At 38.5% G+C, this 25,154-nt stretch overlaps 1 long non-coding RNA gene across 2 annotated transcripts in view; it reads left to right on the plus strand.

The window, feature by feature from the left end:
- Positions 1 to 21,246, plus strand: part of LOC133068137 (uncharacterized) — a 58,906-nt gene extending 37,660 nt beyond the window's left edge. Inside the window, exon 4 of one of the 2 annotated variants that reach the window (XR_009695454.1) lies at positions 19,970 to 21,246. This is a non-coding gene — a long non-coding RNA (uncharacterized LOC133068137). Of the gene's footprint in view, positions 1 to 17,341; positions 18,644 to 19,969 lie in introns of those variants that run through there. The other variant, XR_009695453.1, reaches the window with a different exon arrangement.
- The last annotated feature ends 3,908 nt before the right edge of the window (positions 21,247 to 25,154 follow it).

A 25,154-nucleotide genomic window follows, 5' to 3' on the forward strand; every position in this document is an offset into this window, starting at 1 on the left:
AAGTAAGATGTTAATAATATGGGAAACTGGCATATAGGAACGAACTCTACTATCTTGATAACTTTTCTATAAATCAAGCTTTAAATTAAAAGCTTGTTTAAACAAAAGTTTGTTTAAAAAAGTCAGTAAACAACATTTAACTTACTATGATTATATAATGCAGAACCAAATAGTTTATACTATGATTACATTTTTTTTGTCTCTGTGTCCAAAATCATGACCCTAAAGAGAATATTTCTAGGATCATGGTCAAATAGATTATTTTTTTCTACTACTACATACATTTCTAAAAGTTATATAATAGTTCAATTTTCTTTATAGCTGAATCTTGACTTTTATATATAGCTTTTTTTCCTCTCTGAATTTAGAATTACTGTTTTTTTCTTCTAAATGACATAAGAATAAAATGCCTTCATTATATTCTCAAAATGATCTGGTTTCTCTGTCATACTCAGTTTTAAGACTCCACTTTCTTCTTGGAGACCGTCGTTTCAGAGACTTTTGTCTTAGTGTGAGATTTGTTATTCTCCAGGTCTGCCATGTGTTTGTCATTCTGGATCTTTCCTTTCTGTGTCATTGGACTAGATATTCTATTTCTTAGATCCTATGTTTTGTCTTTCACTTCATTTCGCTGAACTATGTCCTTGATGTCTTCAGAACATTGCTTAACAACAAATTTTAGCGTTGATTGTATATGAGAGTGTTTTTGCCTGATCTTTATAGTTGATGGAGCTATGGGTATAGAATTTTAAGTTCAAAGTTACAAACATTTTTTCTTCAGAACTTTGAAAACAAAGCACATTGCCTTCAAGCATTTTGTGTTGTTACCAACAAGCCTGATAGCTGCTTATTTCTTACCTTCCAGAAGCTTTTAAATTATTTTTCATATATTCCTTATACTAAAGAATAAGTTTCAAGAATGTATCTAAATAAGGATCTTATTTTTATTCATTTGATTGGTGTTTGGTATATAGCTTTTCAATATAAAGACTTGCACTTTAAGTTCTCTGAAAATGTCTTCTGTTATTTATTTAATTATTTCCTCCATCTGGAACTTCTGTTTGTTTATCTGACATTGAATCTTTTAGATTTATATTCCAATTTTTATATCATTTGTTCCATATTTTCCTCTTTCCTTTTGCTGTATGTTCTAGGAAATACCTTTGCCTTTATTTTCTAGTCCTTTCAGAATGTTTTCAGCATTCTTTATAAGGATGATCAACTCTTGACTGAGGTCATGGGGACAGTGAGCCTTGTGTGTCTCTCATCCTAGCATCAGGCTAACCTAGACTTGTTCACATGACAGATGCAAGGATCTAAGTGAGGTAAGCAGAATTGGAAACACTTTTGAAGTATAGACTTTGAACTGGCTGAGAAATTAACATTGTCACTCCCTTGGACCCTTTTGACCAAAATAAGTCATAAAACCAGCCCAGATTCAAGAAATATTTGTTAAATATTTTGTTTATATTTTTCTTTCAGTATGAAAGAGCTTTTTAGTTTGATGTAATCCCATTTACTCTTGCTTTTGTTGCTTATGCTTTTGGTATCCTATCCATAAAATCATGGTCACATCCAATATCAAGGAGCTTTTACCTTATGTTTTCTTCTAGGACTTGGATGGTTTCAGGTTTTAAGTTTAGCATCCTTTTTTGTCATTAGATCACTTGCCTCTAAAATGAATGTTGCAGTTCTCTAAGGTGTCTTATGGAAGTTTTGCAGAAAATTTGGAGAATCTTTAATCTGTATAATGGAGAGTGGCCTTTATAGCTGGTCACCAGTGTCATATTTTGCAGTGTTCTCTTCTTTCCCCCTAACTCCTATCTAGATCACTACCCAGACACAATTGCCTTTATTTATTTATTTATTCTTTGCATGTGTCTCCTTTTGGCAATAGCCAAATACATTTGCTCACTCTTGAGAATATTACACAAATTTTTAATCTACTTGTCTAAATGGTACCTGTTGTAGATACAAGACCTTCCAGTGTTTTCTGAACAAAGGAAGATTACCTTGACTTATTTTCTTTTCAATAGAAAAGAATTTTTTTTTTTTTTGTGAAGTCTTTTGGGTGCATTGAGGTTTCTCTGGGAACAATTTTGGGATAAAGAAACTACTGCATAATCAAAAGAACATAAATATTTCTGCTGCCAAACTGTCTATAAGATTTTACCTTAAGATTTTTCTTTGAAAAGGCCTATTAAGTAGAGCTACTAAAATAAATAATTAAAAGATAATGTGTATTTCAAAGTAGACGACAGTAGCAAGTTGATAAATAGGACTGAGCGCATTAGTGCCTGTAGGTTTTAGAGCAGGTTACTACCTGATCTGTGCAGAGCTTGTTATGGCCACAGTTCTTGCTGGGGAGGCAGTTGTAGGCAGTCCTTGCAGATGGTGGCTCAGTGCAGTGCCATGGGACTTGTCCAGCTCATCAGCAGCTGTCTGCTGACGGTTGGACTCAGTGCTCCATCCCTCCAGCTGTAGCCAGCCAGGGCCTACGAGATGCTGCCTTGAAGGCACTGCCAGCATAAGGGAATTGGTCATTTGCGGGTCAATGAAACTTGGTTTTTAAAAAAAAAAAAAAACCAAAAACTTTGTTTTTTTTTTTTAAAGAAAATTTAAGCAGAAGTTACAGTGATATAGGCAGTTAGTTATAAGAGCACGAAAATGCAAGGAAATGCAAGTAAATAACTGAGTCGTATCAGTGTTGAAATAATAAAAAAGAGATCCACCAACTCCTGCTAGAGCTGCCTGAATCTAAATCTTAAAAAATGTTTTTTTTCATCTGATCAGGTTCTGTTTAAGTTTCATATAAGCTTGTTTTCAAGCATAAGTGAGATTTAGGCTACTAGAAGTAATGCTCATGTTTTGGCAGTTTATAGGAGACATTATTTTCTCCCTCCTTCTTCATACATACCTACTTATCTGAGTGGCTCCAGTTGTTGCAGTAGAGATTCTATTTGAAATTTCCACTATAATTCTTGTCCACTTGAGCTATAAGAACTGACAGCATCTCCAGCTGTCATCATGACTCCTTTAGGCATAGAAAGCACAGTTAAGATTTTGTATCTGTTAGGAAAGGAAGGCATGGTAAGATAGTGTTTATTTTACAGAGTAATAATCTTTTATCTGAATGTTGTTCTCAATTCTGTTCCAGAAAGTCACTGGCAAATAAAAACTTCACTTCTTTTAAAAACGAGAAAACTTCTTCTAAAGAGAAAACATATAATAGGGAGTCAGGATCCCATAGAGAGTTCATGCTATTGGTTTCTAGTGGGCTTGAAATAAGAGATTTGCCTGTGGTTATATAGAAATGTAATAGGTGAAATTGGAGAGAGAGAAGAGAGGGGAGGGAAAGGGAAAGAGATGGAGAGGGGGGGAGAGCAGAAGAGAGAGGAGAGGATCTGAGAGAATACAGGCTTCTTTTCCAGGTTTGTGCTTTTCCTACCATGAAGCTGAGAGAATAATCTGGCCTGTATTAAAAACCGCAGGGCCTCCGTGAGTTTCTGAAGATTTTTCTGGAGAGAAATTGTGTTGAGATTCTCATGATCACTATCACCTCTTAGTGTCAGTAGATACTGGGGAAAACCTCCTCTATCCCCAAGGTAAAGGTGGGGTGCGTAAATTAGAAATAGAGAATGTGCAGGGAACCCCAGCCTGACTTTTTCTTGCTTTTCTTCCTGGTAGCTTTTCTCTCAGATACCACTGAAATGACACCTTCTGACAACCTCTCTGTGACAGTACCTCTTGGACTTTTTCTTACTATTGGCTCTCATCATAGGGGCCTGCCTTTAGTGGTTGTAGTTCTTTAGAGTCCCCAATAATTCCCAGCCGCAGCTGTTCCCCGTGGTAGTGTCACACCTGATTTGACCCTAGGCCTCTTGCTTACTCCTGTAGAAACATCATCTGTTCTCAGCCTTGCTTTTAGCCTCAACTCTCACTAATTCCTTCCTTCCTCCTCTCCTACCTTAATGGATTTATTCATACCAATACAGTGGTTTCCCAAATATAACCCACTGTTTGATATCTGCTCCTCTTCATGTCAGCCCCCAACTTTGGTTCAGGGGTTACTTATTTCTGTGATTTGTGATTTCCCAGGTGGAATTAACCACTGTCTTCTTTGTGCTCCTCATCTGTTCTTTACAACATCTATCATAGCATCTGTAGTTCTTTGTTGTTTATGTCTACTTTGGATGGAGCAGAAATGAATTATCCCCACCAATTCCTGCACAAATTGCAGATTCTTGAGCAAATATTGTTGTTCTTTTAAGCCACTAAATTTGGGGGTAATTTGTTTTGCAGTCATAGAAACTGAGTTAGATTTTGGTATTTAGAGGTGGGGTGCCATGTGACAGAAACCTCAAAATGTAGTGGTGACTGAAGCTAAACTAGACAGGACTAGACAATGGGCAGAAGGTGGGAGGACATTGAAGAGATTGTTCAGTTCAGTTCAGTCCCTCAGTCGTGTCTGACTCTTTGTGACCCCATGAATGGCAGCACGCCAGGCCTCCATGTCCATCACAACTCCCGGAGTTTACTCAAACTCATGCCCATCGAGTCAGTGATGCCATCCAGACATCTCATCCTCTGTCGTCCCCTTCTCCTCCTGCCCCCAATCCCTCTCAGCATCAGGGTCTTTTCCAATGAGTCACTTCTTCGCATCGGGTGGCCAAAGTATTGGAGTTTCAGCTTCAGCGTCGGTCCTTCCAGTGATCACCCAGGACTGATCTCCTTTAGGATGGACTGGTTGGATCTCCTTGCAGTTCAAGGGACTCTCAAGAGTCTTCTCCAACACCACAGTTCAAAAGCATCAATTTTTCGGCGATTGGCTTTCTTCACAGTCCAACTCTCACATCCATACATGACCACTGGAAAACCACAGACGGACCTTTGTTGGCAAAGTACTGTCTCTGCTTTTTAATATGCTGTCTAAGTTGGTCATAGCTTTCCTTCCAAGGAGTAAGCGTCTTTTAATTTCATGGCTGCAATCACCATCTGCAGTGATTTTGGAGCCCCCAAAAATAAAAGTCTGATACTGTTTCCATTGTCTCCCCATCTATTTCCTATGAAGTGATGGGACCAGATGCCATGATCTTACTTTTCTGAATGTTGAGCTTTAAGCCAACTTTTTCACTCTCCTCTTTCACTTTCATCAAGAGGCTTTTTAGTTCCTCTTCACTTTCTGCCATAAGGGTGGTGTCATCTGCACATCTGAAGTTGTTGATATTTCTCCCAGCAGTCTTGATTCCAGCTTGTGCTTCTTCCAGCCCAGCGTTTCTCATGATGTACTCTACATATTTAAATAAGAAGAGATTGTTAGTGAAATCCTAATGGTCAAGGAGGATTTCAGTGAAGGTTTAAAGGAAAGTGAGAAAGTATCATTGGGAGCAGGAGAAAAGATCCTTGTTATGCAATAGCAGAAAGTTTAGCAATGTTGTCACTTATGGTAATGTGGAAAAGAGAAAATGGTTATAAGGAATCGCACAAATTCAAAGGTATTGTCTGGCTGTTTCTTGCTGCTTATAGTAAACTTGACAGGAGGAAGTGCTGTGGTGTGACGGCTTGTATCCCTCAAAATTCATATGCTGATGCCCAGTGTGATGGTAGTAGGAAATGGGGAGGTGCTTAGGGAAGTACTTAAGTCCGAATGGTGGAGCCCTCATGAATAGGATTAGTGCTTTTATAAAAGAGACCATGCAGAGCTCCCTAGCCCTTTCCACCATGAGATAACACAGTGAGAAGGTGACAATCTGCCACTCGGAACGCTCTGGCCTTCACCAGAACCTAACCATTCTGGCACACTGGTCTTGGACTTCCAGCGTCCACAACTGTGAGAAATTAATTTTTGTGATTTATAAGCCACCAAGCCTCTGTCATTTCATTAATAGTAGTCCAGTTAGGCTAAGAGAGAGAATTTAAGGAAAGAATTGTTAAATATAAAGGAACCAGAACTTACTGAGTCTGAAAATAAAACTCTCTTTTCTAGTTTCTCCAGGTGGCAGAAAATTTTCAAATTAAGAAAAATCTTATGGAAAGAGATTAAATCGAGAGTATTGTGATTTACTCTAGATTCACGTGGTTTAACTATGAAACCAAGGGAGTGATTGTGACATTCTTTGATAAGGTCTCAGGAGATTTAATGTTATGCCTCACCAAGGCAAGTAGTCCATCTTGAGGATATACCATGCCTCACACATCTTTACTAAATGAAAATGTCCTCTAAGAATTTTAAGAGAATTGCCTCTCAGGATACCTAGAGGGGGCTCAAGGACATATACTGAAATTTATGAGTGTGATTTTTGTCTGATGGAGTGGATTATAAATTGATTCACAAGAAATCTACACAGTTAAAAGATTTTATTTTTTAGAGCAGTTTTAGGTTCACAACAAAGTTCAGCAGAGAGCACAGAGAATTCCCACATGTCCCTTGTCCTTCTTGTACACCTGAGTAGCACCTTTGGTAAAATCGATGAACCTGAACATGGATGCATCATTATCACCCCTGGTGTATAGTTTACAGAAGGTTTCACTCTTGGTGTATATTCTATGTTGTTGTTCAGTTGCAAATTGTGTCCTACTCTCTGCACTCCCATGAACTGACATATATCCACTATTATAGCCCTTAAAAATCCTCTGTGCTTTGTCTTTTCACCTACCCTACCCCAATCCCTTGTTGTTGTTCAGTCACCAAATCATGTCTGACTCTTTTTGACCCCATGAATTGCAGCCTGCTAGGCTTCCTTGTCCATCTCTATTGCCCCCAGTTTGCTCAGACTCATGTCCATTGAGACAGTGGTGCCATCCATCTCATCCCCTCTCACCCCCTTCTCATCTTACCCTCAGTTTTTCCCGGCATCAGGGTCTTTTCCAATGAGTCAGCTCTTTGCATCAGGTGGCCAAAGTATTGAAGCTTCAGTTTCTGCATCAGTCCTTCCAATGAGTATTTAGGGTTGATGTCCTTTAGGATTGACTAGTTTGATCTCCCTGCTGTTCAAAGGACTCTCAAAGGTCTTCTCCAGCACCACAGTTTGAAACTGTCAATTCTTCGGCACTCAGCCTTCTGTATGGTCCAACTCTCACATCCATCCATACATGACTGCTGGAAAATAGCTTTGACTATAGCTTTGACTATGTGGACCTTTGTCAGCAAAGTCATGTCTCTGCTTTTTAATACACTGCCTAGGTTTGTCATAGCTATTCTTCCAAGGAGTAGGCATCTTTTAATTTCATGGCTGCAGTCATCATCCGCATTGATTTTGGATCCCAAGAAATTAAGATCTGTCACTGTTTTCACATTTTCCCCATCTTATTTGCCGTGAAGTGCTATCATCTGCATATCTGAGGTTATTGATATTTCTTCTGGCAATCTTGATTCCAGCTTGTGTTTCATCCAGCCCAGCATTTCACATGATGTATTCTGCATATAAGTTAAATAAGCAGGGTGACAATATACAGCCTTGATGTACTCCTTTCCCAATTTTGAAGCTGAAGCTGAATGATTCTATGAAGACCTATAAGACCTCTTAGAACTAACATCAAAAAAAGATTTCTTTTCATGATAGGGGACTGGAATGCAAAAGTAGGAAGTCAAGAGATACCTTACATCAAGGTAAGTTTGACCTTGGAGTACAAAATGAAGCAGGGCAAGAGTTTTGCCAAGAGAACACACTGATCATAGCAAATACCCTCTTCCAGTAACACAAGAGACTATACACATGAACATCACCAGATGATCAGTACTGAAATCAAATAGATTCAGTTCAGTTCAGTTGCTCAGTCGTGTACGACTCTTTGCGACCCCATGGACTGCAGCACACTAGGCCTCCCTGTCCATCACCAATTCCTGGAGCTTACTCAAACTCATGTCCATTGAGTCAGTGATGCCATCCAACCGTCTCATCCTCTGTCGTCCCCTTCTCCTCCTGCCCTCAATCTTTCCCAGCATCAGGGTCTTTTCATATGAGTCAGTTCTTCGCATCAGGTGGCCAAAGTATTGGAGTTTCAGCTTCAACATCAGTCCTTCCAATGAATATTCAGGGATGATTTCCTTTAGGATGGACTGGTTGGATCTCTTTGAAGTCCAAAGGACTCTCAAGAGTCTTTTCCAACACCACAGTTCAAAAGCATCAATTCCTTGGCACTCAGCTTTCTTTATATTTATAGTCCAACTGTCACACCCTTACATGACTACTGGAAAAACCATAGCTTTGACTAGATGGACTTTTGTTGGCAAAGTAGTGTCTCTGCTTTTTAATAGGCTGTCTAAATTGGTCATAACTTTTCTTCCAAGGAGCAAGCGTCTTTTAATTTCATGGCTGCAGTCACCATCTGCAGTGATTTTGGAGCCCCCCAAAATAAAGTCTGTCACTGTTTCAACTGTTTCCCCATCTATTTGCCATGAAGTGATGGGACCGGATGCCATGATCTTAGTTTCTTAAACATTGAGCTTTAAGTCAGCCTTTTCACTTTCCTCTTTCACTTTCATCATGAGGCTCTTTAGTTCTTTGCTTTCTGACATAAAGGCGGTGTCATCTGCATATCTGAGGTTATTGATATTTCTCCCGGCAATCTTAATTCCAGCTTGGGCTTCCTCCAGCCCAGCGTTTCTCATGATGTACTCTGCATATAAGTTAAATAAGCAGGGTGACAATGTACAGCCTTGACGTACTCCTTTTCCTATTTGAAAACAGTCCATTGTTCCATGTCCAGTTTTAACTGTTGCTTCTGACCTGCATACAGATTTCTCAAGAGGCAGATCAGTGGTCTGGGATTCACAGACCACTTTCAGAATTTTCCACAGTTTGTTGTGATCCACACAGTCAAAGGCTTTGGCCTAATCAATAAGACAGAAGTAGATATTTTTCTGGAATTCTCTTGCTTTTTCAATGATCCAACGAATATTGGCAATTTGATCTCTGGTTCCTCTGCCTTTTCTAAAACCAGCTTGAACATCTGGAAGTTCATGGTTCACGTGAACTTGCTGAAGCCTGGCTTGTAGAATTTTGAGCATTACTTTACTAGCGTGTGAGATGAGTGCAATTGTGCAGTAGTTTGAACATTCTTTGGCATTGCCTTTCTTTGGGATTGGAATGAAAACTGACCTTTTCCAGTCCTGTGACCACTGCTGAGTTTTCCAAATTTGCTGGCATATTGAGTGCAGCACTTTCACAGCATCATCTTTCAGGATTTGAAATAGCTCAACTGGAATTCCATCACTTCCACTAGCTTTGTTCGTAGTGATGCTTCCTAAGGCCCACTTGACTTCACATTCCAGGATGTCTAGCTCTAGGTGAGTGAATCATGCCATCGTGATTATCTGGGTCGTGAAGATCTTTTTTGTATAGTTCTGTGTATTCTTTCCACCTCTTCTTAATATCTTCTTCTGTTAGGTCCATACCATTCCTGTCCTTTATTGAGCCCATCTTTGCATGAAATGTTCCCTTGGTATCTCTAATTTTCTTAAAGAGATTTCTCATCTTTCCCATTCAATTGTTTTCCTCTGTTTCTTTGCACTTAGGTCAATAAGTACTAGGGTAGTTTTTTAATACAGTCTTAGTAGCTGAGATAATTAGAATGGTTTATCATTTTGGGTTTATTTTTTATTATTTTTTTCCCATTTATTTTTATTAGTTGGAGGCTAATTACTTTACAATATTGTAGTCGTTTTTGCCATACATTGACATGAATCAGCCATGGATTTACATGTGTTCCCCATCCTGAATCCCCCTCCCACCTCCCTCCCCATCCCATCCCTTTGGGTCATCCCAGTGCACCAGCCCCGAGCACTTGTCTCATGCATCCAACCTGGACTGGTGATCTGTTTCACACTTGATAATATACATGTTTCCATGCTGTTCTCTCAGATCATCCCACCCTCGCCTTCTCCCATAGAGTCCAAAAGTCTGTTCTATACATCTGTGTCTCTTTTTCTGTCTTGCATATAGGGTTATCATTATCATCTTTCTAAACTCCATATATATGCGTTAGTATACTGTATTGGTGTGTATCTTTCTGGCTTACTTCACTCTGTATAATGGGCTCCAGTTTTATCCATCTCATTAGAACTGATTCAGATGTATTCTTTTTAATGGCTGGGTAATATTCCATTGTGTATATTTACCACAGCTTTCTTATCCATTCGTCTGCTGATGGTGGGTTTATTTTTTAAATTAACTTCTGGTAATAAAGTTATTCTGGCTTCATGAAATGAATTGAGTCACATTTCATCTTTCTGTTTGATATGAAATAATTTAAATAATATTGTAATTATTTGTTACTAAAAGGTAGACTAAGGTTTAAAGATTTTTTGGATATATTATTATTATCTAAAGTAATAGTCACCTTTCCAATCCCTTCTTTGGTAATTAGTCCAGTTGGTTTTCTACTTGGTTTTCTCTGGTTTATTTGTATTTTCTAGGAAATCACACATTTGTTCTATGTCTTGTCTTGCTAATATTTGTTTTGTCTTAACATTTTTAAGCAGGATCATAAATGGTGTGTGTGTTTGTATGTGTGCGTATGTATCTTGTTTGTTAGTCTTTAAAACAGCATCTTTTGGAATTATTTATTAACTCTTTCTACTGTTTTCCTGTATCATAGATTATATCTGGTATCTTTCTCTATTCACTCCTCAAATTTTCTTTTAGTTAACTTTGTGCTTTTTAAAAAAATACTTAGGATAAACATGTTTCTGAACTTGTGCTCATTTGTCTTCATAATGAAAGGATTTAGGGACATCAATTTTTATCTAATTATGGCTTTTTCTGTGTTCTGTAAATTTTTACATAGTTACTTTTTCATTAATTTCTAAAGTGTTTGTGGGCTTCCCAGATGGCACTAGTGGATAAAGAACCTGATTGCCAACGCAGAAGATGCAAAAGACACAAATTCTATCCCTAAGTCAGGAAGATCCTCTGGAGGAAGAAATGGCAATCTACTCCAGTATTCTTGCCTGGAGAATACCATGGACATAGGAACCTAATGGGCTACACTCCCTGGGATGGCAGAGAGTTGGACAGACTGAAGTGACTTAGTATGCATGCAATCACGAGTGTTTATTATTTTTCTCCTTGATCAGGAGTTAATTTTCAAGTCAAGGTATTTCAAACATTTAAAAATTATTTCTTATATTTTTAAATTATGATCAGTGGCTGTGACTTGTAATATATTTACTTTTAAGTATTTCTTATGATTTGCTTTGTGGACTTTATTGCACCTTTAGTATCTCTTCAAGGAATGCTTTCTTAGTTTGCCAAATAGGTAGGCTGAGAATTTTCTAAATCTTTCAGTTACTAGTTCCTTTTTGCTTAAGAATTCCATCTTCAAATCATTTCTTTCTTTTCACATCTTGCCATAAGTAGTCAGGAGGAGCCAGCCCACTCCTTCAGTATTTTGCATAGAGATATCCTCAGCTAAATATCCAATTTAATTACTTGCAAGTTCTACCTTCCACAGAACACTAGAACATGAAGTCAGTTCAGTCAAGTTCCTTGCGACTTTATAATAAGGATCACTTTTTCTCCAGTTCCAATGACATGTTGCTTATTTCCATCTGAGACCTCATCATAATGGCCTTTGTAAGTCCATACTTCTACCAACATTCTCCTCAGGGTTACTTAAATCTTCTCTAAGAAGACTGAGGTTTTCTCTCCTCTCCTCTCTTCTTTCTGAACCCTTAGCATAAATACCCTTAATGCTCATATTTCTAGTGTGTACCTCTAAACTCTTCCAGCTGCTACCAGTAAACCAGTTGCAAAGTCACTTCTACTTTTTAAGTTATTTGTTATGGCAACATCCCACTCTCAGTACCAGAATCTGTAGCAGTCAAGGTTCTCCAGAGAAACAGAACTTCCAGGACCTGAGGAATCTCGTGATCTGCTCTCTGTAAACTGGAGACCTGAGAATTGCGGTGGTGTAATCCAGTCTGAGCCTAAAGGCCTGAGAACCAGAGGAGCCAGGGAGATAAATTCCACTTCAAGGGCAGAAGATGAGATGAGATGTTTCAGCTCAGTGAAGCTGGGAAAAAGAAGCAAATATGTCCTTCCTCCACCTTTTGTTCCATATAAGCCCTCAACAAGTTGGATGGTGCCCATCCACAACTGGACAAGGCATCCCAGTGCGTCTATGAATTCAAATGCTAATCTCATCCAGAATCACCCTCATAGACCCCAGAAATAGTGTTTAATGTGAGTACCTCTTGGCCAATCAAGTTTATGCATAAAATTAACCACCACACATATAAACATAGGAAAAAAAAATCATTGAAATTAAACTTTAGAAGATGAATTTAAGGAGAGTCACTCTGGAGATCAATCCAAATTAGTGTATTGGAAAAATCAAGAGGAAGAATATCTAAAAACTAAGAACAAATTCATACAGAGAAATAAATTACAACAAAAACATTCAGAGGTTGATTTTCCATATACCATTTCGGTGGACGTTATTGGAGCCTGTGCATCATCAAAATACTGGTGTAAATCAAGGAAGAAGAAAACAAAATTGAGGGAACAGGATCCAACGTAAAAGAGAGACAAAGGAATTTACTTGAGTGGGTAAAGAGACACATCAAATGATAGTTTTGCAGCAGGCCTGAAAATGAATCAATCTAGATTGTAACAGGTTAGAAAGCTCAAGGAGAGACTTCTTTAAGAAGATGAAATTAATAAAATACCCAGTGGGTTTGACTATTGGGAAGAGATTTACACAAGCTTTGGAGAATATGGGAGGAAAAATTAATGTTAAAACATAGTAAAGTTTAAAAAAATTTCTTAATTAGAGATAATAATCATAGTAAACATGATTGAGTTATCATAGTATTTGCATGGTCAACATAAACAATATTAATCTAAACAATAGATATGGGTCCTGTAGTGTTATCCTGTGGTATTGATACCACAGACCTTTAGAAGGGCTGGCTAGGGGAGTTGTGTGAGGGAGAGACTCGGAGAAAATGGATATTGATTTATCATAACTTTATAAGATTTTGGAAGAACGTGGGAACCCAAGTGTGTGTGTGGGAGTGGGGTGAGAATGGTGGTTATATGTGAAAGAGCTAAATTCTCATCTTCTGTATTAATAATAGATGTTATCAGTAGATAGTAATGCCAGTAACTGATAGTAAGAACATAAGACTGTAAACATATTATTTAGAGATTGGGGATAAATACTGGAAACCAACAGGAAGAATTGAAAGCAGTTGCTTTCCAGGATGAGAAATGTGAAATGTGTGGAATTGTGAAGTGAACTCAAAGTTGCTCAGTTGTGTCTGACTCTTTGCGACCTCATAGACTGTAGCCTGCCAGGCTCCTCTGTCCGTGGAATTCTCATGGGTAGCCATTCCCTTCTCCAGGGGATCTTCTCAACCCAGTGATTGAACCCAGGTCTCCTGCATTGCAGGCAGATTCTTTACCGTCTGAGCCATCAGGAAAGCCCCTGAAATGTGTGGGACCTAATGTTTTTCATAACAAGTCTTATAAAATTTTAAATGATGCACATGTGTGACTTTGCCAAAAATACCTCTCTGCCAACCCTAGATTAAAAACAAAATGGAAAAACAAAAGAAGACAAAAACTTAAGATTCAGGAGATATAAGGAGGAGTTCTACAAGGTTAAAAAAAAAGAGAAAATTGTAAGAACTCATATTAGAAAGAAGATCTGCATTTTGAAAAATACCCCATTCCTTCCCCTCAGTCCAAATTTCAGTTAGCATTGATGAGGAAAACTAATAGATATATTCCTATACATTTTTTAAGTTTCAGGGATAACAAAATCTTGCTGAGTTCCAGAAAGAAAAAAAAGTTACTTGTGAAAGAAAAAAAAAATGATAGACTGAATTTCCTGCATTGAACTTTGGAGACTGGAAGATGGTAGGATAATGTCACTGAACTAGTGATAGAATTACATCCTGTAAATCCTATACTGGGCTAAGTAATCAGTCACCTGGCAGGGAGAGAGATGTGCAGATGTTTGAGGAGTCAAATATTAGAGAAGTCTTGAGAAAAGACACTAACCAACAAAAGGATTTGAACAGTGACTATGGGAAATGAAAAATAAGAGAGGAAATGGTGCTAAGTAGTGAAGTCAATATACCCATGGTCCAGTTTTAGTGGTTAGAGGCCAACTTAGAAAATGTTTACTGTAAGCTCTAAAGAAGTATTCTTTTTTCTCAACCTTTCAGCTTGAAAATTTTCAAAATAAAATCTGAAAGACTTTTACCTAGATTAACCAGTTTCTTTTGCAGTAGAGTGCTTCTGATTCTTTAGAAATGGCTGATTCTAGGGCAGGAAAAATAGGTGAGCCTGCATTTTTTTTTTAACATGACAAAGAAATATGTCACAATAAAAGGGCAGAGAGTGCATACAAAAGATTTATTGGTGAGTGCCTTTTGAAAAACCACCTGTCAGGGAGTGAACAAAGTGGGATTGGAAGAGGAGGAAGTTCCGTTGTGGTGCATTTCATCTTCCGCACTGTGAGCTCTAGACCTGATATGGTCCAGCTCTGACTGTCGTATTTGTCCATTTGTTGTCAAAATTGGACAAAGGAGTATGAAGAGATAGATCCCTTTCATATATGCCTATCATATGACAACTGTATTGTCATCTGGTGATAAAAAATACCCTGCACTTTTGTGACAGAAGCCCTACCTCTTTCTGATGACCAAGATCATTTACTCCTGCCAGATTTGTTTCTTGGCTCAAGGTACTTGGAGTGACCAGGCGACAGTTGTAACTTAAAGTTTAATGGGCTCTGTCCCTTGGTGAGAACAGGACTTCCAGATTCATAGAACCTAGCGTTGCAGGGAAAGGAAATATAAATTTCTAAATGGGCCCTGGGACTGAGGCGGCCATTCCTGCTTCTTCCCCTTGTTTCTTGCCTACGTGTATGTTACTTCTTAGAGATGCTGTAGCATAATGTTTACTGATTTAGGGCACAACTACAAGCCAGAGGAGGGTGTCCTATCTTCACATGGTATCATCACCTCAACCATGCCTTCAGAATGCTCCTCAAGCATTTCAGATCACTGTCTCAGATTGGCAGCTTCTGAAGGTTGTGGTATGTAATAGGACTAGTGGACCGAGCAGTCTGTATTGACATCTCCCTTGCTTTAGAACATCTGTTTGGTCGGTAGCAAAGTTCTGTAGGATATAAAGTGAACCAGAAGCATTGTTAAATCTCAGGTACTGGTGTTAAGTGTCTTCTTTCCTTGTTCCATTTTATTTTTAACTTAAGTTTGGGAGTTTATTTTTGGCAAAGTCATAAATGTGAACCATTTAAAATTTTGTAATTCACAAGCTCACATTTATACTTGTGGTCAGGAAAGGTAAATCCATACCTGTAATAAGTGTTGATTCTGGTCAGGGTGAATCACTGCACCTTTCAGAGTATAAAAGGGTCCAGTGTAATCAGTTTACTCTGTCTGATGGTCTCCTGGGGGAAATGTTCTATACTGGGGGTTCAGCTTTGGTCTCTTTCAGATTAGATAATCTGTTTTAGCACTTAGCTAGATCAGCCTTGATGAGCGGGAGCCCAGACTGTTGGGCCCATGCATAATCTCTATTTCTGCCACCCTGGCAGCTTAGCCCATTATGCTAGCACTGAGGTGGTCAGTGACATGCTGGATGATGTCAACTGGTTAGTATTCTGTCTACTTGGTTGTCTAGTGCCTCTTCCTTGGTGGAGTCCTTTCTGATGGGTGTTAATATGTGATACAAAGATTCTCACATTTTATGTCCATTCCCACAGGACTATCCTCATGCCCTTTTCCAGAAAAACCAGTCAAGAGACTTCAACCTTTTAGATGAAACTAAAGATTTCCTGAGCTAGCAGAGTGGCAGAGACTATAAATAAACATTGTATCTGAACAGTATTTCAGGTTAGGCTTGTGATACTTTAGAGACTCCCAAAATTTTCAATCTGATTAATTAGGAGGATCAGAAATTCATCTTAACTGAGGCAAGGGATTTAGGAAAAAGTTGGTCTGTAGGTGAGACAGATACATTTTATTTATTTATTTATTTATTTTTATTGGAGGATACTTGTTTTACAGTGTTTTTAGTTTCTGCTGTACAACAGCAGGAATCAGCTGTAAGTGTCCATGTACCCCCTCCCTCAGGAGCCTCCCCCCTCCCACCCCTGTCCTGCCCCTCTAGGTCACTGTGGAGCGCCAAGCCGTGTTATACATGGTAGTGTGTTTATGTCAGTGCCACTCTCTTAATTCATTCTACCTTCCCCTTCCCCTGCTGTATCCACAAGTCTGTTCTCTACATCTGTGTCTCTGTTCCTGGTCTGGAACTCAAGAGAGAGGTCAGAATTAGAGACACACACACATAGCCATGTCATAAGGCTACCCATTTCAAAACTCAGAACTGCAGGAAAAAGTTTATTTGCTATCACTGCTCTAATTCATCCTCTACAAATCTCAATTTGCTGGTTATTGGGGGATTGGTAGTATGAGGGAACAAGTAACAGTAACAAAAAATACAAGGAAATTACCAGGTTTTAAACTTAGGTGCGTGTAAGCATTTTTTTTTTTTTTTTTGGCGTGTAAGCATTTAAACATTTCCTTTCAGTTTTCAGTAGTGTTTAATGTCTTAGTATAACTGCTCTCTTAAGCGTTTGTCTCTAAGATGTTATCTGAGTATGTGATGGAGGGGTGGCTTCTGTGATCTTATGGCTTGAAGAAGGCAGGTTTCTCAGATTTCTATATTGTTTCAAGGTTCCTCTGGTCACCATGGTGATGTCCTTCGTCAGTTGCTGCTCTTCTGTTTGGACTCCTCTCCTTTAGTTTGGTCAGAGCCTAGTGATGCTTCTTGGCTCTCAAGACCTCTGGTGTTTGAGACCCCTCTGAAATCTGGCAGTGACTTGGGTCAGTTCAGCTTGGGTGGCTCACTTTGAGCCATGGACCCTCACCCTCACACAGAAACCTCAACTGGCAGTCTCCCTAGCTGGATATTCTGGGGTTAACCTATGCCAGCCTTGGGGAAGCTAAGCTCAGAGTGCCTCTCTAACAAGACTCAATTGCAAAGTTTTTGTTACCATATTTTGATACTTTCCTATTTATTTGTGGTTTAATTTGTTTAGTATTTGTCACTACCCACCCTTCCCTTACAATATCAACTCATGATAATCAAGAATATCAACTCATGATAATGGGGACCTTGTCAGTCTTGTTCATCACTGAATCACAAACTCCAAGGATAAGTACCTGTCACATGGTTGGCCCTTAATAGATTTTTGTTAAAGAAGGACAGAAATAATAGATGAAATCCCTAAGTAAGAGTATATCAAGTGAGAACAAGATGAGGACTAAACTGTTTAGTACATCTTCTGCCTTCTCTTTTAGAGGTAGGAAGCAGAAGAGGTTCCAGGGAAGAAAACTGAGAACTGATCAAGAGAAGTATGAAGAGGATGGAGTGCAGAAGATGGGGAGAAGCATGTTCAGTCGAGTGTGATAATCCCTGTTGTCCAAAGCGTCAGGAGTTGAGTCGGAGTAACTGAAGCTGACAAGTCTGTTGATGATTGGTAATCTGGGGTAGGAAAGCAGTATCAAGATATGAGTTTGAGAAAACTCAGGTCTCAAGAAATTGTGCCATCAAACGGAGAAGATAACTGTGGCAGCACGGAAAGTCTTTTATGAAGATTGTTGGTGAAGGTAGGAAGGAGTTAGGATTTGTCACTGGCCTCTTCAGAAACAGGACTCAATGGAGGGCTCTTTTCCCCCCCAAGACAGAAGAAGCTTGGTGTTTTGATATGTAGGGAGGAAGGAACTGGTGAGGAAAAGAGGAGGAAGACTGAAGAAAGAGATAATTTATGAGTTAAGGTCTCAGAACTTAACTGGAAAAGGATGAGATCAACCTTGGAATGGAAGGCAAGAAGGAAAGAGGAATGAATGGAAAATAGAAGGTGTGAGGCAAATGGGAAGAACATACAGGAATTTCCATCAGCTTTTGTTTAATGAAATAGAGGTATCCAGATTATCTGCTAAGAGTACATGTATATAGACCCCTGTAAGAATTGGTCTCCTACCTCCCACACTTCATTTGCATGTTCTTTGACTCTTTCCTGACTGAGGGTTAACAGCCAGGCTCCCTGGAAGTGCCTTTCCAAAGAGTTCTGAAGAAGAGAACTCTTCAGTTCTTGTTCAAACTCAGGGGACTTGGGTGCCCTGGAGTTCCACAGAATTCGTATGCAGATCTCAGTAGATCTCACACTCACCTCTGTCTGTGATCCTGGGTTATGTAACTAACATGAAAAATTCAAACATCACGACTTTCACTTTGTTTTGTACCTCAGCAATGCTGACTCATTATCAAATAAATAAAAATTATTTACCCCGAATGTTTCGTCTTAGTTGGTGCTCTTAACTGATGAGAAAGTCCATCAATATCTTCTTTTAGATTACCTTATGAAAATGAAGAGTTTATGGATTATATGCTGATGGGAAAATTACCTGCTGAGTTAGCTTCATATTCTTTATTCTACTGAAAATTCATATGTATATGAATTTTGCAAAATGTGAGTTTTTTGAATGAGCACACACACACACACATATATGTGTGTGTGTGTGTGTGTGTATATATATATATATACATAATAGTGCATAATGTGCATGTCTGAAGCCAAAATATTTAAAGTTATTTTGAATTAATAAAAGTTTATATGTAATAATATTTACTTTGTTTGTGCTTTTTTGACTGTCACTCATTTATTCATTTACCATATACTTACTGGCTACAATGTGTAGGTTCTGTTCCAGGTGCTAGGAGTATAAATGCTCAAAAGATACAGTCCCTGAGTTTCAAGGAATTTATGGTCTGGTTATAGGAGACAGATGTTGTAATAAAACAAGTACTGTGCTATATTGTATGTGCTAAGAAAGAAATATGTACAGGATGAACTAGGGCCTGAGGGAGGGAGCAGCCAATTTCTGTTTCAGAAGGGTGAGAACTTGCTGTCAAAAAGTTTTGAGGTAGGTAGGAGGCAGATTGCCCTGCACCCAAGGTAAAGCAATTGGAGATTCATTCCCTATGGACTGAAACTCCAAGAAGAGAAAAGCAGAACAATTAAGGGAGGAGGCTGGACCCTGCCCAAACTCCCTGACCACACACGCACAGAAACGTCTCCTTGGATGTTAAAGGAGGAGTTCTGTCAAAGGATGTTCTGTACCCATATGCCTTTTCGGTAAAATCCATCTTGGCTAAGAGATGCATGTGCACACATGGGAGATCAGATATACCAAATATGGACTGAGCCAGCTAATCAAAATGACTGGCCAGAGGAAACCTGTAAGAAATACCCCGTAAAATTAATTCCAACTGCCACAACAGTGCAACTCAGGGACTGTCCCTCTGAGTCTGCTCGTGTGTATCCACACGTACTGTACTCTTTTTCCTCTTAATAAATACTTCACGTGCTTCACTATTTTCTGTATCTTGGTGGAAATTCTTTTCTGCAAAGCTGAAAGGCTGGGGCCCATGTCATGGACCACTGGTCTAGTGGGTAGGCTCTGGTGCTTTCACTGCCATGACCCCGCCTCAGTCTCTCCTTGGGAACCCACTCCCCCTCCCCCACCCCCAAGCCACTGCAGCCCGAGGCCACCTTAGTTAAGTTTTACTGATGAAATGGTTCCTGAATCTTGAAAGGTAAGAAAGTGTTTTTGTTAAGTTTGCCATCAGATAATACGAAGTCTTTGGGGACAAAGAACTTCCTTTTATACAAGTTTATATTCTAGCCCAAAGGAAGAATTTGCCAATAAATGAAAGTCTCTTAAGGTTTCAAATTTAAAACTATTGACTATTATAAAGGTATTTCTGTTTTCAAATACCAGCAGGTGGCACTATTACCCCATGAAAAACTGATCACCAAAAGCTGAAAATGTCTTTCTTGAATTTCCATATCTGGTAATGAGGGTGTTCTGGATTAAAAATGGATGAGAAAAACTAAGTTTGAATTTTTTTATTTTTCTCAACAGGCCAATTGAAAATGCCAATGTCGGAACCCCACCCCCCTCCTCCTTCCCATTCATCCTGAGCCCAAGAGATCTCCATAAAATTGACCTGGATACCTTTCATTCAAGGCTTGTGGGAGTCTGAAGCCGGTCTCAAGATTTCTCCACTACACTGACCCAGAAGAAAAACTGAGCTCCCTGTCTGACGTCCAGTAAAAGCCAATTCACAGAAAATATTCATGAATCTAAGAGATGTTAGTGACGATTTGGGGGAAGGATAATAGAGTTTACACAGAAGCAATGCAAACAAGCACAAGTGAATTGGCCTCCCAGGTCTCAAAATGTCTGTTAGCCATGCACCATCTTGAAGTTTCACGGGATTCTTTTGTTTCAGCCCTTCATCTGGTTGGCTCCTCTTTTACCCTTCTTGGCCTTGGAACTTCAATTTCTTTTCCTTTTCTCCTTCTCTCCCTCTCTCTATCTCCTTCCTATTTCCCTGTTTCCTCTCCCTGCCTCTGCCTCTCCTCCTCCCTTTTTCTTTCTCCTGGTCTTGCACCCCCAAAACCCACTAAGATTGCTTACAGTAAAGGGCCCTACCCTCTGTGTGGCCCCCACTTCCTTAAAGGCATTAGTAGCAATTTTTTACCTTGAAACAAAGCAGACCAATTTTTCAGTTTTCAGTGTAATAAAAATACTTGAAAAAACATGCCCTGCAGATATTAAAAAAAAATCCCCAAACCTGTGATTTTGGTTTTCAGCTGGTGTTTGCAGGTTTTTCTTTAGTAGGGTAATGTTAAGTGAGCTTGTTAGGATCCTCTGCACCTCTTTGCATCTTCCATGTGCCTACAAAATAAACTGCCCTTGTAGCTCAGCTGGTAAAAAATCCTCCTGCAATGTGGGAGACCTGGGTTCTTTCCTGGGTTGGGAAGATCTGCTGGAGAAGGGAAAGGCTACCCACTTGAGTATTCTAGCCTAGAGAACTGTATAGTCCATGGGGTCACAAACAGTTAGACACGACTGAGCAACTTTCACTTTCACTTTCTTCCATGATCTATCGTATTTGCATTATTTGCCATTGATTTTTTTTTTTTTTTAAATTGAGTTTCTCACCTCTGGTCCCAGATAAGGATCAGTTAGGAGACTCTGGTCTGCTGTGGTGGACCATTTTTCCTCTAAACTTTTTGTTATGGAAATGTTCAGTACAAAGAATATTTGAATCTGTCACCTAGAATCTATGATTGTTAACATTTTGTTATATTTGCCTTCTGTGCATCTGAGTTTTTGATGCATTTCAGACTAAGTTGCAGACATAGGTACTTTTCACTCCTAGACATTTTAGCATTCATGTAATTAATTTTTTTCAGGTTTTTTTTTTCCCTAGGTAAAATTTATGTAACTGTGATATTCAGATTTTAAGTGTACTATTAGATAAGTTTTGAGCAATGCAAAAACCTGGGTTTTCTAAATCCCTATTGAAATATAGAAAATTTCCATAAAGGATTTATTTGTTTGTTAGTTTTTCCATATGCAAGGAGTGTAAAATGGTTAAGTTCTAGACATTTCCAGGTCTGAGTACACTATTGGTAAGAAATTACTTAAAGTATAATGGATTTTAAGTGAGTTTTATAGGTATAGAAACACAGTTCAAATTAAGCTCTGCATCTGTGCTTTTTTGCCGTGTTTCAGTTTGAGCTCAGAGACTTTAACAAGCAAGCAGAAACATTCAAGCAAAATGGGCACTGCCTGTCAGTTAAGAGCAGGAACTAGGTCTGTTTTTTGATACGTATCTCAACTACCCAGGATGCTTTATACCTTTGACACTCAAATATTTCCTGTCACCACACTATCTGCTACAAAAATTTATTGTCTATTCTATGGCTGGTGTTTGTGCACGTAGGAAATAATCGTGGGACTATAGAAATCAAAACCATCGAGAGTGTCACATATCCTTCTTAGGTGGTCATCAGTCAGTACTTGAAATTGGGTTAAAAGAATAGGATATGGTAGAGCTTCTCCACAGCTCAGAGGTAAAGAAAGATGGATAACTAAATTCAGACAGAACAGCCTTGAGGCTCCAGGAGTAATAGACCTGGATTCTGAGTTCTCTTATGCTTCCTATTGGAGTTCAAATCAATGCTTGACTTTCCCAGGGCCTGTAGGTTCATGCAGATGAGTAGTTACTGCTTCTTGAAGGTGTTTATGTGGAAAAGTCCTGATGCATGTTTATAGAAAGAAATATATAGGAAAACAGTGCATGTTACTTTCTTAAGTAAAGAAATTTGGATATCTTTTTAAATGCTGCATCCAAATTTCAACATGCCAAATGCCCACTGAGGACCATAACAAGCCATTACTTGCCATTCTTTTTTTAAAATTGAAGAATAGTTGATTTACAATGTTGTGTTAGATTCTGTTTACAGCCAAGTGATTCAGTTTAATATATATGTAAATATGTATATTATTTTTCAGGTTATTTTCCATTATGGGTATTGAATATTGATACAAGATATTGAATATCACTTATATGTAGAATCTAAAAAAATGATACAAATGAACTTATTTACAAAACAGAAACAGACTGACAGACATAGAACACAAATTTATGGTTACCAAAGGGAAAAGCAGGGTGTGGGATAAATTAGGAATCTGGGATTAACAGATATACATTATTATATATAAAGTAGATAACAAGGACCTACTATAGCACAGGGTAATTGTCATTCTTTGTATTTTAGGTAGTTCCTGCTTTACTGACTTAAAGTCAAACGTGCAGAGTGAAATCTGTGTCTGAATTACTGACTTGGTCACAAATCTCTTTCTTCACAGATGGAAATTTTCTCCAGAATAAATAAGTAGTATTTTGGTCAGTGTTCAGTTTTGGAGATTAAAACTCACTATAGCCAGTTTGAGCACAAAGAGATTCTTCAGAGTATTAAATGGCTCACAGATTCTAGGCTGAGCTTCCAGGAATGGTTCCCAACTTACACTGGCTGTCAGGAGATTATTGCTTTTAACCCAAGCAGGATGCTGTAGTATCAGAAAGAAACAACTACAAGTTATTAGCTCCCGAACCTCTGCTATGAGCAGAAAATAGTCTGCCAATTTAGGAAGCTGCTGTTACAGCTGCTGTCCCAGCCAGTGCCACTGCTGTCCCAAACCACACCAACAAATGAGTGCCAAAGTCCAGTTTAACATCTGACGGTAGGAACTTAAATAAAACCTAGAACCCTAGGTACAAGGGGTTGTGAAATAGTTTTTAACTGGTTAGCCTTAGCATGTTAGAAGAAGTTAAGACACGTAGTGAGTGAGCCATTTCAATGTCTTCCAGTGTCTTCTAGGAATAGCGAAAGTTTGGAGAGTTTATCAGGATGTTGACATAGGAGGCTCCTGAATATTCTTCCTCTCATGGAAGCATTATGTATATAGGTACATTCTAAGAAATTCCCTCTGAAAAAAAAATTGAGAAACTAGCTAAGCAATTTCTATATTGCAGACATATGAAAAAACACAAAACGGGTAGGAAAGGCTGAGGCACACGCTCACCATAAACTCTGCGCCCAGCTGTGAAATACTATTGAGAGAGAACGCCTATTCCGAGCTTCTCCCTGAGAAGCAGAATTTGGATGGCACATCTAGAGCCTCAGCTTTTGACTCCCACATGAAGGATGGGTTTCCAAGACACCAAACCCACAGCTAACATCATACTTAGTGGTGAAAATCTGAAAACTAACATTAGGAACAAGGAAAAGAATGTCACTTTTATTCAACATAGTACTGTAAGTTGTAGCCAGAACAATTAGACAAAAAAATAAAACAATCCAAATAAATGAGGAACAGAAGTCTCTTTTTGCAAATTATATGATATTAGATAAAGAAAACCATAGGACTTCTCTATAAAACTGTTAGGACTAATAAAAATTCAGTAAATTTGCAGGATACAAAATCAAGATACAAGATTGTTGCTTTTCTATACATTAACAATGAACTATCAGAAAGAAATTAATAATCTCATTTATAATTGCATCAAAACAATAAAATATTAATACTTAGAAGCAAATATAACCAAGGAGGCGAGAGATCTGTACACTGAAAAGTGTAAGACATTGATGATCAAAATGAAGACAAAAATGGAAAGATATTCCATATTCATAGATTAAAAATATTGCTGAAATGTCCATTCAGTATAATCTCTATAAAAGTTCCAATGACATTTTTCATAGAAATAGAATAAACAATTCTAAAATTTGTTTGATCCATAAAAGACCCCCAAATTTGAAATCAATCTTGAGTAGGAACAGCAAAGCTGGAGGCATCACACTGCCTAACTTCAAACCAAATTACAAATCTGTAGTAATCAAAACAGTATGATGCTGGTACAAAAACACACTCAGAGAGTGTAACAGAGTGGACAGTCTTGAAACAAACCATATAAGGTCAGTTATTTTTGACAGAAGAGGCAAGAATATGCAATAGAGAAATGAAAGTCTCTTCAATAAATGTTGGGAGTACTGGATATCCGCCTGCAAAAAATGAACTGTACCATACATTAAAATTAACTCAAAATAGATTAGGGAATAGGCCTTAATTGAAGGTGTTGGTGAAATTGTGTTCCTTTATGAAGGCTCCAGGGGAGAATCCATTTCCTTGCCTTTTCCATTTTCTAGAGGCTTCTTATATTCCTTGCTTTGTGATCTCTTTCCTCTATACTCAAAACTAGCAAGGGAGACCTGAGTGAATAATCCTTATTTAAAATTGTTTCTTCAGTTACAAGCATATTTTGAACAAATATTTTTCATTTGTTTTTCTCATATCACATTTATTTAATTCATTTAGTAATAGTTTTTCACAGGCTCTGTATTCAAGTTTTTCTGTTACTCATCTATAGAGGCCTGCTGTTTGCTTAGAGAATTATGGGTGCACTGTCTTTGACTTGACTTCCTACTCTACTTTAATCTGGTACTTTCTCATCTGTACTCTTAGAATTTATGCTGGATTTGAGTTGGAGGCCTGGAAACACTTGGCTTATAATCTTTGTTAAGGCCTTTAGCTACCCAAAAGTGAAGGGAAAGTAAGCTGAGTTTGCTGTCAACTGGCGTCTACAGTTTGGGTGTGGTGAATCACGTCCCCTGAGCACACATCGTTTCTGGGGATGCTTTCTCCCAATCTTGGTCATCCAGAGAAGCAGGCAGCCTTAGGAAGAAGAGGGACA

The sequence above is a fragment of the Dama dama genome, chromosome 13 (assembly GCF_033118175.1).
Source record: "Dama dama isolate Ldn47 chromosome 13, ASM3311817v1, whole genome shotgun sequence".
NCBI classification, from domain to species: domain Eukaryota; kingdom Metazoa; phylum Chordata; class Mammalia; order Artiodactyla; family Cervidae; genus Dama; species Dama dama.